Here is a 19,359-nt window from a genome sequence, read left to right on the forward strand (position 1 = left end):
CTTTAACAAATATACTTTATTTCTATCCCCTTTCCGTCGAAAAAAACAACAACAAACAAATACATGATTTTCGTAAAATATATAATTACACGCGTGGGTCTCTTCCTAAATAGTAGTACTATGGTTGTTTACTAAACTGAAACAGGCGGTTCCGCCGGCGCCTCAGCATGGGCGATTTGGCGCCCCGTGCTACACTGTGAGCACTTTGCATTTATGTTTGCGTTTGTGTTTTCTTTGTGTTCGGGTTGGGTTTGCGTTTGTGGTTGGGTTTGTTTTTGCATTTTGATTTTTTTGTTTTCGTTTGTATTTGTGTTTGCGTTTGTGTTATGTTTGCGTTTTTTGTGTGTTTTGGTTTTGGTTGATTGTGGTTGGGCAATGCCGGGTATATGCTAATTTCTTAACACACATGTTATGGTCCTTTACAGAGGCAAGTGCAGGGCCTGGCCGGGACGGCTGGTATTAGTAAAAGTGTCCAAAAGATAATAAAGTGACCCACGCTTTCTTTATAGTTATTTAAAGGGTTGTGTGTTATTATATATTTAACGAAAATCATTTATTTTCACATTTTAGTCCATTATTACAAAAAAGCTTGTTATTTAAACGTTTTTATGAAAACAAAATGTTAAAATTGTTGGGCGCTTCTTTTGTATATTAATGCATATGCTACATTAAAAACAAAATATAGAATCCGCAAGAGAATCAATTATTGAACAAAAGTTCATCAATTAATCATGTGTTGGGTTGAATGTTAACACACCTTTAGATGTGTTTTATGTCAATGAAAACAAGACTGTCCTGACATAGAAATAGTATAGTGTTTTAGAATGGAATTTAAGTAGCATACATATTCACAATTTAAGTTAAACTTCATTCAATAGGGCTATTCGTTTTTATTGATTTATCGATCTTTCAGTGCAAATTTGTGAGTTCCAGTTGCAGGATATCTAAGGATTCCCTAAATAATCGATGGTTCGTTATTGATTGGTTTTACGTAATAATGGAATTTCCCAGAAAACGGTTAACATTGCTGCTTGATGAAATGATCGAATGTTTAAGCGAGTGAGTTAGTAAACATAGTACAAGAACGATAACTCAAGGTAAGACACTACTTTGTTGTTGTATGATTTAAACTAATATAAAAATGTAAATGACAACAAGTTGATTTTATAGCAAGAATTATTTTTAGAAATATTCTGTCTAGGCTACTTTACCAACTGAGTTGTGGCATTTAACCCTGCATTTGTTTATTTTTAGTAGCGGAATACATCATAGTTTCAGTTTTAGAGCTCTTAAAGACAGTTGAATAAAATAATATTACTTGTTTGTGTCAGTACATTAGTGAGATTGTCATTATTTAATATCATTATTTTGACTCTAGATAATCTCTAGACCAGTCCATCCTTTACCTAGCCTTGACCTTAACCTCGATCGTCAGTGGCCAAGTCCATTTGTTTTAACCCTAACTCTAAAGATGATATTAATAGTCAACTAATAAAGCTAGGCCTACCTACAGTTATTTCTCTCATTCTGCTATTATTATTTGAATATTTGATTCATTATTTTGTTTGTTAAATATCTAAAAATTATTTTTCTACGACTTGAGCTTTATACTTTAATTTCCATGGAAATCGATGTACAAATCAACATATTATGCAGCAATCTTTTCATGTTACATTTTATTTTTTGAAAACAGAACAAAGAAGACGAAAAACGATTGTGTGTTTAACAATCATCGAAGTGATGGCATCAGAACAAACTACGTGAGTGATCGGATGTTGCTTTGTAATTTCCTCTTTGTGGGTGGGGTGGTTGTGTAGTAGAGCGCTAGATCCGCAGTCTTAGCTATCTTGGTTCAAAATCCAAGATCTCACGCGACTTAGAAGGGGCGTAGGCGTAGATACAGCCAGCTCTATTACTGTTATAGGTTCACTAATGCATTACATTTGAAGTGGTAATTGCCATTATAGCACTGACCGTTGGCCACTTGAGTAGAAACACTTGGACTAAAATATGTCTTTCTCAGTTGAGTACACACACCTTAGATCACGTGACAATAACCAACACAGACACAACTAACAACTACCAACAGAGGGAGGGCTGAAAACACACAACAAAAGGGTTTACAATTCAATGAAACGTGCCAGTGCCTTCTAAAAATAGAACAGGACTTTCCCAAGATTTGTTTACCCCCATAAAACCATTTTCCTAGTTCGTCTATTTCTGTATCGGGTTTTCCCAAACCTCGCGTATCCCAAGAAAACAGTTTCTTACAACCAACGGGGTGGTCTGAACTCTAAAACAACAACAAAACAAAGATCGCTACACGTGTCATTAATTAAATCAATGATTTCATTTGCATGAATGGCTGATTGTTAATACAAACAAGTAGTTTTGTTTTTAAGGCCTAAAATTAAATTTGTTTCAAGGCTGTGCTATTGTTAAAATGTAACTCAGGTTAGGGAGTCTGCTTGATACCTTCCATCTTTTGCCAGCTACCATATCAAGAAAGTTAGCCGTCGTGTTTCTAGCAATAAAAACGGTTTAAAAGATGTACATCACGGGTTTTATTCCCCAGGACGGAGTGCCAGCCCATCCCAGATCTACCTGACTGTGACTGTGTCACCCTCAAAGTCAAGAACAATTTCCAGGAACCATATTTTGAATTCGAGGCTAAGATACCTTACAGCCAGGATAAATATCTGCTGCATTATCTGGAGTCTGCTGCTAATCAAAACACACAGTTCATGTATATATACAAATTTCTATAAATATTTATTACACTTTAATTGTTTTAAAAAATAATATAAAACAATCTGCATGTGCATTTATGTGTACGTGTATATACACGACTTTATAATTCCTAGGTTCACAAATATTTCACTTTACAGTGTATATATACGACTTTATAATTCCTAGGTTCACGGCCAAATACTTCACCACACAGAGGGGGTTCTTTATTCAAGCAATCAACGATTTATTTGGAGTCGAGGAAAGCAAAACTTTCTGGAAGATCTTGGATGACTTCACTGACACTCCGCTGGATCTCGGTAATTAGACTAGCCTTGGTGTTAAAGAAGTTACGTACAGTGACACGTTTCAAATGCAGACAGAAAATAGGCTTAATGTGTGGTCTAGTTACCGACATGAATATTTTTACCAATACATAAAAAACTATCTACGACAAACAAAATCATCAGTGAAATAATACCATTTTTAAATTTTGTTACGAAGCTGCACATTTAAATAGGTGCCTTTAAAGTCTAAATTTCAGCCTTTCACAGATTATTAACCCCCTGTTCCTCCCTCCCACCCTCCTAAACCAATTGATCAGAAGGTGTGTAAAACTGTTTTCTCATCCACTCCAGGTGTGTCCGCCTATGTCCCCAGCAAAGGACAAAGCATACGGTTTGAGTTTGTTTCCTGGGAAAACTACAAGTGTCGAGAAGATTAAATCATCCAAGGAAACATGTATCAGCTACTGTGGGAGGATGTTGAAAGCGAAGAGCTGCGTGAATACATGGGCCAATTCTAGAGAGCTGAATACATTGTCCCTTGGTGATGAGTTATAGCCCTTTGATCCTCAGAGTCTTCACAGGATTAAGTCAACTCTCCTTTACCTGCACTATAGCATCATTATGTAATTAGTACATTTATAATTTCACTTACATAATCTGTATGTAATTAGTACATTTATCATTTCACCTACAGCATTTGTATGTAATTAGCACATTTATCATTTCACTTACATAATCTGTATGTAATTAGCACATATACTTTTACACTTACATAATCTGTATGTAATTAGTACATTTATCATTTCACCTACAGCATTTGTATGTAATTAGTACATTTATCATTTCACTTACATAATCTGTATGTAATTAGCACATTTACCATTTCACCTACAGCATGGTTATGTAGTTATCACCTCTGTATTAAAAGTATTTTCAATATTGATAGCAAGTAAAAACACGTACGATTCCCCTTCCAACCTGATAGTCCATGGGCCAAGTGAAGTAGAGTTCACCTGTTCCTGTTACCTCGGCATATGAAGGGATAATGTGGTCAGCACTATGCCGAGCAGCCTTTTGTGAGTCAGGCCCATCATAACGTTTTTAATAACATAGTAACGCAGAATTTTGCTATCTTTATATTGGAGTTCATTATTTATAGTATTTTTTATTATTGGTGCTATGCCGGTGTTTTGCGGTTTCGTTAAGTTAATTAATGAGTCACAATTTACCAATTTTTGAAATAAAATCAGATCAGTGAAATACTTCCTTTTAAATGTATTTATATTTTATTGTTAACAAAATTTATATTTATTGTTGCGTGTAACACACACACAATATATATATATATATATATATATATATATATATATATATATATATATATATATATATATATATATATATATATATATGTGTGTGTGTGTGTGTGTGTTGTGTTGTGTGTTGTGTGTATGCGTGTCAACGTGTACATTACTTAAAGCCTTAGAATAAGGGCCTCGATACTCAAATAATTTTAAACTGAACGTTTGACCTAATCAATCGCGTGTTTAACGGTAATCGATGAGCAGACTAGCAGCGTTATTGAACAAAAAGACAGTTTTATAAAACATTTGAATAATTAATTCGTTTTTACACAGCAAGTCGGGTGTGTATGTATTTCATGTATTTCATACACTTTAATACAACAAAGTGGCAACGAAAAATTGGTTATGAATTTGCTAAATTTCTTAGACTAGGCCTAAATTATTTTCAATATTTAAAAACATAAAGTAAAAGCATAAACATCGTTTTATAATTATTTCCTAACCACGCAGTTTGCCCCGAGAGTCGCCCGAATACCACACAAAGCTGTTGTATTATTTGTGTTGACATAACTCAGCCACACGTCCCAGTCCTACAAACAAGAGTTATCTGGACTTGGTCGGACGTACAGAAAATGTTAAGCTAAGATTTAGTGAGCGTTTGCTCAGGTGGAACGTACCTTTTTGTATTATGTTGTTTTTTATTTGGACACTTTTTTTTAACGAATTGCACAAACTGCTCATTTGTTGAGAGATTTTGGTAATTAATAATACAATTTTTGTATATTATGCAATGCCTTCCAATAGATCAATCATTCTTATGTATACGTAGTTATACTGTTCATAAAATGAAATAAAAACTGGTCAATTATTTTAGTCTTAACATTTTTAAATATTTAACAAAAAGTACCTCGTATAAACTGAGTCAGCACATGAAGGTGGCAACATGTTTTTTTTATGGTCTAAAGGATTTTTTAAAAAAATAGGCCTTATATATTTTTTCTTTACTGTTTTCAGGGATTCATTGAACTTCATAAAGTGAAGTACTCTACATTAGAGTTTAATAATGTAAAATACCATACACTTTTAAAAAAACAACTTGACAAAGATGTAATAATGATTGTACCTTTACAAATTGGTTAGGTACATTGTTTTTGTTATGCTTCTAGCACATGCCGCTTCACAATTTGAAAGATCAACACAAAACCTCGTCAACATAGACTCCCATGTCAACAAAGTTTGACACTTCGACAAGAGGTTAAAAATAGAAACGTTAATGACCAAACAACACGGCGTCAAAACACAGAGAGTAAAAATGTGAAAGATTCAGAGGCGTCTCGATGCGGAGGCGGAGGGTGACACCAAGACAAAAAAAATTGCAAGATATATAGAATAATGTTTTTGCCAGTTCAATGAATGGTTGATTAGAATTAAAAAGTATTTTAAGTACATAATGACGATCACATTAAGGGAGCGGGTTGAGGGGGGGGGGGGGGTTGTGACTCATGACATAGCCTGCTAACTATAAAGAAAACAATGCTACATCCAGCTGTATTAAAAAACTGACTACATATAAACATCATTAGATTAAATGTGAACACTTTAAAGCTTTTACGAGGGAAAGGGGAGTGAAACCAACTGCAGAATTTTCAGAGAAAAAAAGGGGATGACATCATGAGGTGTCGCACCGGGTGACACCCGACCTAGCGACGCCACTGTAAAGACTGACACGAGAAAGGTGTGACAACGAGGTCAAAAGATAGAGTGCAAGACAACATGAGGTTGTCGAACTTCTAGAGCCGAGACTTGAAGTACTAAAATTTTTTAAAGTTAAGACAAGCTCGAACGTTTAAGGTCAAAATTGTTCGGCCGGTGGGAGAAACTTATTTCTCTGAGCTGTGAGCAAACATAGGGGTCAAAAGGTCACGTTTTGTGAAGGGAAACACTAGCAAAAACAAGACATTGTAAGATCTGTTTTCTTCAGTTGTACTTGAAGAGTGCGGTCTTACTGTCAAATCTGGACGCTGGTCAAACCCATTGTATTTCTACAACTGTTCTTTTTACTGTGGTCCAACAAATTATATTTCTGCAACTGTTCGAACTGTGGTCAAAACTAGTGTGTTTCTGCAACTGTTCGAAGTGTGGTCAAAACGATTGTATTTCTACAACTGTTCAAACTGTGGTCAAACAAAATATATTTCTGCATCTGTTCGAAGTGTGGTCAAACCGATTTTATTTCTGCAACTGTTCAAACTGTGATAACGTGACTAGCTGCGAGTAAAATAAAACCTTAACAATCTTCCACGCCTAGAATAGTTGAGCTGAGTTTAGTTTCGAATACGCTTGATTGGTAAATGAAACAAAACTAGTTGCATCAAGTCTTCAATATTTAGCTTTGATTAAACTTACACGATCCAACATCGCGAAGAATCAACTATCAATTTCAGTGCAATGATAAATTGAACATTTTTTTATATACGAGTATTTCGTAAAAGGCATGGAGTTGATATTTTCTGGATCTTTGATTTCTCTAGCAGGTAAAAAGATAATTACACCAGTGGTTTGTTCCAAAATTTTTGTTTCCAGTAGTGTTTTTAAATGTATTTATCATGTATTTGTTGCTGGAACCTGATATTGAATCTGTTCTATGCATGTTTCAGTCTTAAGTAATTTAATCTAAAACCCCTACAAGAGATGGTTCCAAGCAGTTTAAAGCTCACTCTACCATTTCAGGTTATAGACGTTATTGGGGTAATTTAAAGAAAATAATCTTAAGTCATTTTTTCAAAATAAAGTCACATGTAATTTTTCGACCGAGTTCTTATTTTTTTCTTTTGTCTTGACCAAGAGCTGTTTTGTCTGGTGTATCTGGTCGGCTGTCAACAAGCTGACCCGGACAGCCTCGACTGTCGGGCTGTAGGGCCAGGCCTGTATCCCGACCCCCAAGACTGTGGGGGATACCTGCAGTGTGCTGAGGGCTCCAGGTATCCTTTCTTTAAGCAATGTGCAACAGGTGAGGCTTGTCTATTATATTAGTTTTTGAGAAACTATTCCATGTATTATTTGTTTTTGTGCGACATTAATAGAATTTAAGAAACCTATTTTTTTAAATTATTGCTTGTAATATCTAGACAGGATGCTGTGGTTTTCTTTTATGTATTGATGAAAAAAATATTTGTTATTTTAATGCCTACAAAGAATGATTCGGGTTGTTTAAATATAAAGACCAATTGATTTGCTTACATGGGTTCGGCGTGGTCGAGTCGGTAAAGCTCATGGTTGCTAAACCGAAAAGTTCGAGTTCCAACCATCGGACAGATGAGGCTCGTTAGCTGGGGACAGCCACTCTTCTAGGAGATACAACTCCAAAATCAAACAACTGCTACCTTGTAGTTTGTTCTTGGTTGGACAAAGGCTATGGAAGCAAATCCAAAAAGAAAAGTAGGCTGAAATCGGAGTCAATGGCCTCAATGGCGCAAAACCAGTTAACACGTAATCCTTAATTGTGATGGAAGCATGGTCGAGTCGGCAAAAGCTCATGGGTGATAAATTCGAAAAAGTCTCGAGTTTGAACCCTCTGGCAGATAAGGCTCGATCCCTCCAGACACTAAAAATTAAGAACGAAGAAGAAGATTTGCTTATGTTTTCTCAAGTCCGAATTGTGTGAATTTTTAATAATATTCTTTTTAAAGAATGACCAGTTTAAAATCAAATCAATTTTTTACGCTTAGCTTCTCAGACATGAAATATCGATTGTAAACAGAAGCGCCTACAGCGTTATGAATACACTTCCCCCCTATGTTAATATTACGCTATCAACTAATGTTAAGAACGTCAGCCTGAAAAAAAAACGTTATTCAAACAGTCACGCTTGGTTTGTTATACATAGTGCCTGATCAAAACTACGTCATGTTGAAATCTTAGCACCCTTCAAAGTGCCAGTTTTCGATCTACCAAAGGCGCATACTAAATATTTTCAACACCGTCACAAGCCCAAATACACTAAATTCTTCAAGTAGTTCTTTGCAATAATAAAGTAATATTTCTACTCTATACAAAATATATTAAGTAAGCCGGTAATTAAGAATATATTTAAATTAGTTTTTAATGTGTACATTCAACCGTACTTCGAACCCACGATGATGAATATATAAACCTAACAACAATTGTCTGAAGAGATTGAAAAGAGATTTGGCTGAATTCTATTTCGTTAATAATTAATACTAATAGTTTCGCTGTCTGTGTATCTATCTATCTATCTGTCTGACAAGAACACTCTAGAGAAAACATAAGCAAAAATTCTATCTGACAAGAACGCTCTAGAGAAAACACAAGCAAATTAAAAACCTGCATAGTAATTCGAAAAACGAAGTATGACGTCGACACATTTAGCATAGAGTTGAAAATAATCTCAAGGCGGAAAGTGCACACAGTAATATAATGACGTCATTGATTATCGCGTAAACATTGAATAAAAAGGAAATGTTGTCTAATCTAAATGGTTTGCGTGAAGAGTTTCTTGCATACAATTCTTCAGGTAGGGGCGAAGCCCCACCCCCCGCGTAAGAACGTCTGAGGCCCCCCCTCCCCAACTCCAAAGAAATTTCTTCATCGATACTCTATAATAAAATTACCGCCTAATTAATGTGTCTAATCTAAAAAGTGGTTTTCTTGCAATTTCTTTAATGCAATTCTTCGGGTAGTGGCTAAGCGCGACACCAGTGTTTCTTTCAGACGTTTTCCTCCCCGGAGAGGGGTGGGGGTAATTGAAATTTTCGGGGGCGGGGGTAGAATTTTCGGGAAGGGGGGCGGACACTGGAAAAAGTATATAATTATATTTCCTTAAATGGGACGGTAGACATGATTTTTTTGGGGGGTGGGGGTGGGGGTGGGTGGGGGTGGGGTGGGGTGGGTGGGGGGGTGGTGTGTGGGGTGGGTGGGGGGGTGTGTGGGGGTGGGTGGTGTGTGGGGGTGGAGGTGTGTGTGGGGGGTGGGGGGGTGGGGTGGTGTGTGTGGGGGGTGGGGGTGGGGGTGTGTGTGTGGGGGGTGGGATGGTTTTAGTTTAGAGAAAAGAGACAGCACTATCAGCCTAGCGCCCGTTGTATCCTTCCTCAATGGGCCATTTTTTCTCGTATACAGTATAAAAGTGATTTTCTGAGCCAGTATATATTACGATTTTGTATTTAAAAACGTACAGAATTTTTTTATCATGGAGGTTAAATGTAATAACACCATAAACAACGCCCAAGTAATTTAGTTTTAGAAACGTCTGGCGGATTGAGGAAGTCACTGAAACAAATTGTGTGAACTGTTCCACAGGCTCACTCTTTGACGAGGTACACAACACATGTCTGGCTCTAAAGGACGTGCTCTGTAACGGTCGGCCTGTTGTGTCCGGACCTGTCACCACACCCCCACTGGCCATCCCCAGGACAGTCACCCCGTCCCCACTCACTACCCCGTCCTCGATGGTTCTCCCCACACCCCTACAGTACAGCAGATCCACCCCCAGGGGTATCTTGTCAACTCTTCCACGCCCTAGTCAAACGACTGCCAACTACAACTGTAAGTAAATATAACTCCTCCGTAATTAGATTTTAATCAGTTGGTATTTTTTCAGCAGTTTGATATGTAAATGCAAAAGAAAAACTTTACAAAATACTGCACTTCAAAAAAAATAGCGCACAATAAAAAAAAAAGCGTCGTTGAAATTTGCTCAACAAAAAAATAAACGCATTTGATAAATTTCTTATAGACACAACTAATTGATATTCTTGACACTATCAATAGCAATACCCTAAATGCGTGGTTAGAAATGGGGTAAAGTTGTAGGTTTATCCTAGAGGCTAGAATCCAATACATGACAAACTATTTAACAACACTTCCGTGTTGTAAACTTTTTATGAGAACAGGGTTTTCAAAATTACATTCAACATCTAAATGTGTCAAGAGTGATATTGCAATAAAGATGATGCTGTCTCTATCCCCAGCGTCAGGAAACAGCTACGTCTTGAGACTGTCTGGACGTACGGGAGGTCCAGTCCTCACACATGACCAGTGTCTTGAACTGGGACGTCAGCTGACACTTTACATTCGGACACTGGTCAAAGGCTTTGATCCTGTCTGTACACGTAAGTGATCACTTTAAATAATTAAATATTTCAAATCATGTGTTTTCTCTTTAATCATTATATTAACTGCTCTTTAACAAAAAACATAGGTGTGAGTATTGAAGTATTTGTTCATAATTGTTATTATTTTGCTATATTTAAAAACAACGATTTTTACAACTACACTTTTTTTGTATTTAAATTATCTGTCAATATTTTTTTACGTATTTAAAACGGACTGTGCGGATTATTTGTCTCGTAGTTTGAAATGAAAAAGTTAGTGTCTTTTAGTCTTAACCAATAAAAATTGAAAAAAAAATACAAGTTAAATCATGTTTAATATAAATGCAAATTTAAAATGTTCACTGTTCTATATATATTTTGTGTAAAAAAAATGTTAATGGTATACCATTCCACAGACAATACTTTATGTCAGCGTTATCTACCAACATTTCGTGCTGATTGCTAGATCACATCAAGATGAGGTGTCAACTCTTAACCGAGCTACAGTAAACTGAAATGTTCATTTATGCCATTCTCATTTTTATCGAAATACAATGATTATCTTGTGTAATAATTGCATTCCTCCATGGCAAAAAACAAACTTTTTCAATAAATCTCACAGGCTTATCTTTAGTTCAACAAATGGTGCATTAAAACTTTAAAAAAAAAATCACAATAATTATTATACATTGTTTAAATAACGTTATCTTTAGTTTGGATTATTTAGTTTAACGTTATGCTTAAAGCTCCGCCACATATTGAGTTTTGAAGGTTAAGTTTACTTTTGTGTTTTGTATAGACTTAAGGTTTGTTTTATCTGTTTTTTTAGTTTACACAAGGATATGTATAGCTAATAATTAAGTAAATGTGCGTCTAAGACTGCTCAAGAGGTAAATTAAAATCAACGTTTAATGATGCTCCAAATTTAAACACAACGTAATTCAAAACGAGACCTGCATTAGGTTAAGTTAGTTTAGCCTGCCGCCCCTACTGGGACGTAGGCAGCTGACAAGAACGTTCCAGGCATCTCATTTTATAACATTTTTATATTATATAACGTTTTCTTCTGCTTACTGTAATACACAAGACCACGTAACGTATAATGCACAATACAACGAACTTAACAATATGCTAAATAGAAAATAAAGAATTTAATAACATAGATATACAAAATAATTTTTAAAAATATTACAATACTTAGCTCACTTGGCCACGTCCTTTCTCAAACCACACACCAAGCAACTACTACACACACTAACACACGCTGTTGATCGCGAACTGTCAATCCTCACATGAACACCTCTCTTATTGCTTTTGTATTCCATTGTAAAAAATAATCTTATTCATTAGTTACTAAATTCTAATATTTAAAAGAATTAAAGGGAGTTCAAAGAATGAGAAATAATGTATAGCATTAATGTAATTCTTTTTTGTGTCTATTTCATTATTTTATAATAGGAGTTATATTTTTTGCAGCACTTTATTGACGTATTTAATAAATAGTATATGCATTTCGCAAAAGTTAAAATAAAATATAATTTTATAATATATAAAACCGTCAACCCATGAAGAAATAGCACACAAAAACGTAAACGTAATTTAAACGCGAAATAATTTTGCGTTTGTTAGGAACTTTAGCAACTGCTGACACGTTAACTACAAGAGTATTATTTTATTAGTTTTTCTTTCAAATCTTCACAGGAGCGGTTTTAAAGCTATGTCTGCACCATAAGTATCATCGTCACTTTCATTTTTGTCCTCTTTTGTATACTCAAACGTTACTAAATCTCCGGGTGATGGATAACATGATGACACATCTGGAAAAAAATGTTCTTATTAAGTTTTTTAATCTTAAAAATGTTATCGGTATAAATCGTTGTTTTTTTCTTGTTGTTACCCAAATGGAACAATCATAATCGTATCTTATGGAACAGTAAGATTAAAAAAAAATAATTAGCTTAATGTATTTTTTAATCTTTTAGTCGTTTGCCTATATCTAATTCTAGGCGCCAACAAATTTTTTTTTAAATATTGATTGAAATGCCCAAGCGAATTTTCGGACAATTCTAACTGACAGATTCGTCTCAATGTTGGCACGTGGGTCAAGAAATGAAGACAATGCAAGCTAAGATTAAATTTGACTTAATTGGATGCCTAATTAATTGTTTATGAAGTAATTTAAATTGTGCCCAATTAATGTTCATGAGATGCGCATTGGTTTTTAGTCATGCAACTCTATATAAATTAAATTAATTAAAGTATTGAAAAAAAATTTCATTAAAACGTTTTAATAACAAGCTTTTATTTAATAATGCACTAAAACGTAGAAAATAAATGATTTTTGTTTAATATATAATAACATACTACTCTTTAAATAACTATAAAGGAAAGCGTGGGTCTCTTCCTAAATATTAGTTAAGGTATCCAATTGACAATAAAGTGACCCACGCTTTTCGTTATAGTTATTTACAGAGTAGTGTGTCATAATATATTTGACGAGAATATTTTATTTTCAAATTTTTTGGCATTATTACTTAAAAGCTTGTTATTAAAACGATTTTTATGAATTTTTTAATGCATTTTTTCAGTACTTTAAATATTTTATTTAGGCCTACAATTGATTTGCATGAATACAACTTTTGCGTACCTAATAATGCGGAATAGTTGGATAAGACTGCCTACTATTTTGGACAAAATTTTAATTAATTCATAAACAATTAGTCATCAAATTACGTCAAATTTAATGTCAGATTGCATTGTCTTTGTGTCTTAAACCACGTGCAAACTTTGAAACAACTCTGTCATTTACAAGTGCCCGAAATTCCGCTAAAGCGTTTCGATCTATGACGGCAGACTGACGACAGAGAAAGCAAGTTATTCAATAAAAGCTTGTAACAAATACTTTAAAGACTAGCCTTTAGTGATGTTATGTCCTCCTGTTTTAACCTCCCAAAACTCCGAGTTGGATTCCGTATTTGCTATTCCATTGATCTCAATCACACGGCAACCGTTTTTATCGCTCCTCGAAGCAAACCTTAAAAGATATCACCAAGAATTAAAAAAAAAATATTTTCTATTCAGCTCTCTTCACTTTGAAGCCCCTGACGTCAGTAGACACATACCTGACGAATTATGCCTACGTCACCAATACAGGCGCGTACTGATTGTGCGTATACGTGCTGTGACAATTATACTTCTCATTTCAATAGCGAAGCTCAGTAATTGACTTATGACTGTTGGGAAAGTAGGTTGTGTGATTTCTTCTGTAATATTTTAATTTTAATCCTTTCTTACTATGTCGAGCAAAAAAAAAAAAAAAGAAAGTGGTCGGACGAATGTGCACAATATGGATTCACATATATAAAGGAACTTAAGGTGTCTGAAAGGCAATACATATTTATTATTTTGTTTTTGTTTTTTGTGTGATAATCTTATGTTAATGATATTGTCAGTTAACACAATGGTATTGATGCACGGTCTTTTTGTGTACGAGTAAAATTAACACCTCTGTTTTGATTTTGACAAGAAAAACGTGTTTGTTTGTTCTTATTGAGAATAGGTAGGTAGATGCGAATGTAAAGCTTGTGCGGTTCGGTAACGCTGAAAAGCTTAAGAGCCTATGGTATATAGGTAAAGCCCGAGCGAGTTAATTAATCTGGAACTACAGCTCTACATCGAAGCTGTTAAAAATCTCTTTGTTAGCAAAATGTATTTTGATTTAAATTGCTTGTTGTTTTTTATTTAAAGTTTACAGCCAGTTAAGTTTCAAATCTACAACAAATATAAAATGTCGAACTGAATATTTAGTTTCTTCCAGACTTTTTTCTCCGGTGGGAGAGGGCACTTAAAATCTTCGTGGGGGGGGGGGGGGGGGGAGGGCACTGAAAATTCCGGGGGGGGGGGGGGGGTTTGTTGGCGGACACTTGTAAAAGTATATACTTTCTGTATGGATGGAGTGGCGAAGAGATGCATGAAAGAAACTCGAATATTTAGTGCCGTGGAAAAAATAATACTTACGTGAAAGATGTATCTTGCTTTGATGCTAATTGTAAGTAATACATTAAGTCCTTTGTTTTATATTGACGGACTATGTAAAAACAGCAAGTGTCTTCTTTTGATTTTAAACAGGGAACAGTGGCGTAGCGAGGTCGGGTGTCACCCGGTGCGGCACTCAATGGTGTCACCCCCCCAGAGGCGTTGCGACCCTTCCCGGGGACAAACTTTCAAGTTTTCGATTTGCACCCCCCCCCCCTCAAACTTTCGATTTGCACCCCCCCCCCTCGAGTTTTCGATTTGCACCCCCCTCAAACTTTCGATTTGCACCCCCCCCTCGAGTTTTCGATTTGCACCCCCCCCTCAAACTTTCGATTTGCACCCCCCCCCCTCAAGTTTTTCTCATATATTTCGCTATTTTTTGCCTTGGTGTCACCCCCCTAAATGGTGTCACCCGGTGCGGTCCGCACCCCCCCGCCCCCCCCTCGCTACGCCCCTGTCAGGGAATGCTTTTTTTAATCTCAAAATTTGGAAGACAAGTTTTATTTGTCACGATCAGTGTTACTCTGGAACAAAACCAAAATTGGCTTTATTTGTCTCACCATAAAAAACACCATTTGTTTTTTTTTTTCAAAAATAATATTACAGTACAAGATACCCAATAAATAGAAATGAAAACTTAAAATCTAAAAATATTTAAACCAATGTTTTTATCAAAGTTTATTTGTAACTGAAAAGATAAATTACAATTGTGCACGTTTTTTACGACCTCAAAATTTTATTACAAATTTAGCTAACTACATAAGGAGCAAAATAAAACACAATTATGATAAATAAAATAAGCTCAAAATAAGTAAAGTCTTTTTAATGCCACGTATGGAAACAACTGCTAGAGTACCGATCAAATGTAATAAACGTGAGTGATACCATGCTATACATTACAAAAATCTTGATGAAAATCTGCGAATATTGGATATTTAAAGCAAATTACTTACGTTTTCTTTGTTCGGCAGTTGCGATAACATGCAATCCCGAAAAGGATAGCACCTAATATGCCGAATCCTAATAAGAAAAACTCAAAAAACTCCATTTAGCCATACATGACTAGCCCAGACATTAATTCAAAATACTTCTGTCTATTGGCCTATTGCTGAAAGTGTTTGCACTTCTTGTGGTGGGTGACGAAGACTGCAACTTGTGAACCGGGGCTTATATTTTGTTTGGGTGTTCTGCGGCGCAGTTTGTCCAATAACATAGAGACACATAACAAAGGTCAAGCAAGGACGACCCGATTTAAATAAAAAAAATCAAAGACGCAATTGGAGGGGGGGGGAGGAAGGCGGAACCATTTTGTAAAGTGCATTAAAAAGCGTTAAGTCGAGTTTATTTAATAACTAATATAGTAAAATACACCATACATAGAAGGGAGAAAGGAAGGAAGAGTGATGGCATTATATATTTTTACATAGACTTTTGGTCGTGACAGGTAAAATACTGATTAATGCATGTATATTTTTATAAATTACTTACAACAGTCTATAATGTGCAAGAGTTTGTGTGTGTATGTGTTTGTGTGCGTGTGCATGTGTAGGAGAGGGTATTGTCAAAAAAAGGTATTCTGGTCCAACATCCCACTACACACAAATATAAAATAGACCGACACCCCCACCCCCAACACACGCACACATCAAATGGCCAATCCATCCAATTTTTTATTTGGTAGCTTTATACTTTAATTCATTGCCGAACAGAATTATTGCCTGAAAATCAGAATCTACGAATACACTTGTTGGTGTTGTTTATATGTCATTTTATTTAACATTAGTCTGTAGTGAAGGATTTGTTTCAGTTATGTATTTTATTTTCTTACTGTTAGCTACCACTAGTGGAGGAACTATACAAAATTATTTTGGCTCCTATATATATATATATATATATATATATATATATATATATATATATATATATGTGTGTGTGTGTGTGTGTGAGTGTGTGTATGTTCGTTTATTCGTCGTTGCGTGTATGTGTGTGTGTGTGTGAGTGAGTGATTGTGTATGTGCGGTACACATATTATGGAAAAATTCCCCATGACGTATTACCGCCTTCACAACTGGCTTGTATAAGGTCAGTTCGTACAAGCTGAACGGCACTTTTCCCAGTGGCCGATTAAATTAGCTAGATTCTAGATTTACATAGCGTTATACTTGAAAAAAAACTTCTTCAAAACTCAACTCGTTTTTTTAGCGCAATTTCCATACTGGGGGATTGCGATTATTAACTCGTCATTTCTGGATGGATGAATGTATGGATGGATGTGTGTCCGCAGCTTTAAGTCGTCTTTAAGTCGTATCTCCTCCTCAACGAAGCAATATCGAGGACTAGTTCCAAAAGCAAATATGTTAAGCAAGTTCCGAGGATGAACATAGGCCAAAAAAAAAAATCCCGGAATTTCTTCCTGGATTTCCCGGAAAAGCCAAAAAACCTCGAAAAAATGCAGTTTTTGGCCCATATCTCGGCAACCAGACCACTTAGCGACTTGAAACATTTACCAATCAATTTCTGCCATAATTTAGAACAATATTGCCGAAGAAAGTTTTCAAAAATATCCTTTCTTTCGGTCACAAAATGTTTTTTAAAAGCGCGACAACTAAACACCCCCTATACGTCCGCGTTATTTAAAATTACATTATACATAATACATTACAGTACTATATAGCAAAGAAGGCAGTGGAAGGCGAAGGAAAGGAGGGTAAATCATGTGACCTGGCTGGCTTAGCAGCGAACTGCGCGAGACGCAGGCGAAGGAGGAGGAGCTATGATTTATCTCGATTTAAAATTGTTATGGATAACATAAGGAAATTGCGGTTAAATTGTCACTAGACTTTTTATTAACTTGTTTTAATACTAAATTTGGTATGTATACATAAAAACTAGGGTCTCTGGTCAATTTTAATGGCATTTCTATCTCCTTGGATCAGTCTAGTATCTAACAAAGTTTTCAAAAAGGTTGCCAGTGACATGTTAAAAAATGTATAGGTTTATAAAAGGAGGTGGTCAATTTTCTCCCCCGTGTGGTAACATTAGTATCAATGTGCAGTAACTACTGGAGATCAAGCTTAAATCCGATTAAAGTACCGATTCTGGATAAAAATCCGTTTTAATGTCATTTTTTCGTTTCCGGTTAAATTGAATTAAAGTGGGGATTTTGGTTTTGGTTTTAGTTTAGAGAAAATAGACAACACTATCAACCTTGCACCGTTGTATCCTTCCTCAACGGGCCAGTTATCTCGTCTATACTAATAGTTTCGCTATCTGTCTATCTGTCTATCTATCTATGTATATGACAACAACGCTATAGAGAAAACACAAAATAAAAACTTTCATAGTAAAACGAAAACGAAACATGACGTCACATTGAGAATATAGTAGAAAATAGTATCAAGCCGGAGAGTGCACACAGTAATATGACGTCATTGATTCTCGAGTAAACATTGAATTAAAAGGCACATTTGTCTAATCTTAAAAGTTGCTTGTGTGAAGAGTTTCTTTCATGCAATTCTTCGGGTAAGGGGCGGAGCCCCACCCTACCCCGTAAGAACGTCTAAGCCACATGCCCCCCTCAAAAGAAATGACCTCATCGATACTCCATAATAAAAAGACTGACATTACGGCCTAAATTATGTGTCTAATTTTATAAGTGTTTTGAGTGAAAAGTTTCTTTTATCTCTTCGGGTAGAGGCTAAGCCCCACCCCCCCCCCCCTCCCCACGGTAGAATTTCTAATCCCCCCGACCCCCCCCCCCCCCCCCACCCAAAAAAAAACTAATATAATTTATATATAAAATATATGCTTTTACCAGTGTCAGCCTCCCCCGACCTGCAAAGATTCAAGTGCCCCACCACCGGAAAAAAGCCTGAAACGAACACTGTCTGTCTGAGTAAAATTTATCGGCCAAAAGTAGCAAACAGGTCTATATTATAGAAGTAGGTTCTTCCTTTAGTTTGTGTGATCTACAAATGCGACCAGTGTTTCTTTCAGAGTTATTCCTCCACGGAAAGGGGGGGGGGGGAATACTTAAAATTTTCGGGGGTAAAGGTGGACTAAATTTTTTGGAAGGGGGTGGACACTGGTGAAAGTATGTTTCCTATGAAAATTATATATTTCATTGAATGCGACTTATGTCGTTCTTGAGATTAGGTGCAAGGTTTAGGGGTATGACTTCGACTATGTTTAGTATCAATATGCAGTAACTTCGCGTAGATCAAGCTTAATCCCAGTAAAAATACCGATTCTGGTCGGAAATCTGTTTTCAATGACATTTTTCGTTTACGGTTAAATTTGAAGTTGAGGGGGTGATATTTTGTTTTTGGTTTTCAATTTAGACAAAAAAAAAACAACACTATTAAACTAGCGTCCGTTGTATCCTTCCACAACGGGCCATTTATCTCGTGTTAAATACCGACAAACTTTGAATTATATTTTAGTTTCGTCCATTGCGAATTGCGTGAAAACAGTGTATACTATATTCGTTGGATTCATTAATTTTGTTGTGATTGTGATACACGTGTGACAAAATTGGTAAGTTATTTTTTTTGTTTTTTGTTAAAAAGAAACACTGCATTTGATATTAATAAACAAAATATATGTCATATTCATATGTCATATTCAACCCACCTACAACGCGGTACACTTGCCATAAACGTTAAAATATGCCATTTAAATCATTGAAAGTGAGTAGGTGGAGCAAGTTGAAACATGACATAAGAAAAAAGTAACTAGTTACTGCTGTGCAATAAAAATTAAATAAGTATGTAATTTTAGTTTGTTTTTTATAAAACGTATCGGCATTTTGTCTAGTCTGCCTTTTAGCAGTCGGCAATATGTCTTGTCCAGTATTTAACGAACACTTTTTAAAAATTTTTAACTGATTTCTCCCCA

General features: G+C 35.6%; 1 long non-coding RNA gene across 1 annotated transcript; it reads left to right on the forward strand.

The window, feature by feature from the left end:
* Positions 1 to 2,269: 2,269 nt before the first annotated feature.
* On the forward strand, positions 2,270 to 3,464 carry LOC131930139 (uncharacterized). The gene is made up of 3 exons (XR_009384085.1): positions 2,270 to 2,746; positions 2,917 to 3,047; positions 3,366 to 3,464. It is a non-coding gene; the product is annotated as an uncharacterized LOC131930139 (long non-coding RNA).
* Positions 3,465 to 19,359: the final 15,895 nt, after the last annotated feature.

Source organism: Physella acuta, unplaced genomic scaffold, assembly GCF_028476545.2.
Source record: "Physella acuta isolate Inbredline_101_S28 unplaced genomic scaffold, ASM2847654v3 ptg001724l, whole genome shotgun sequence".
Lineage (NCBI taxonomy): Eukaryota > Metazoa > Mollusca > Gastropoda > Physidae > Physella > Physella acuta.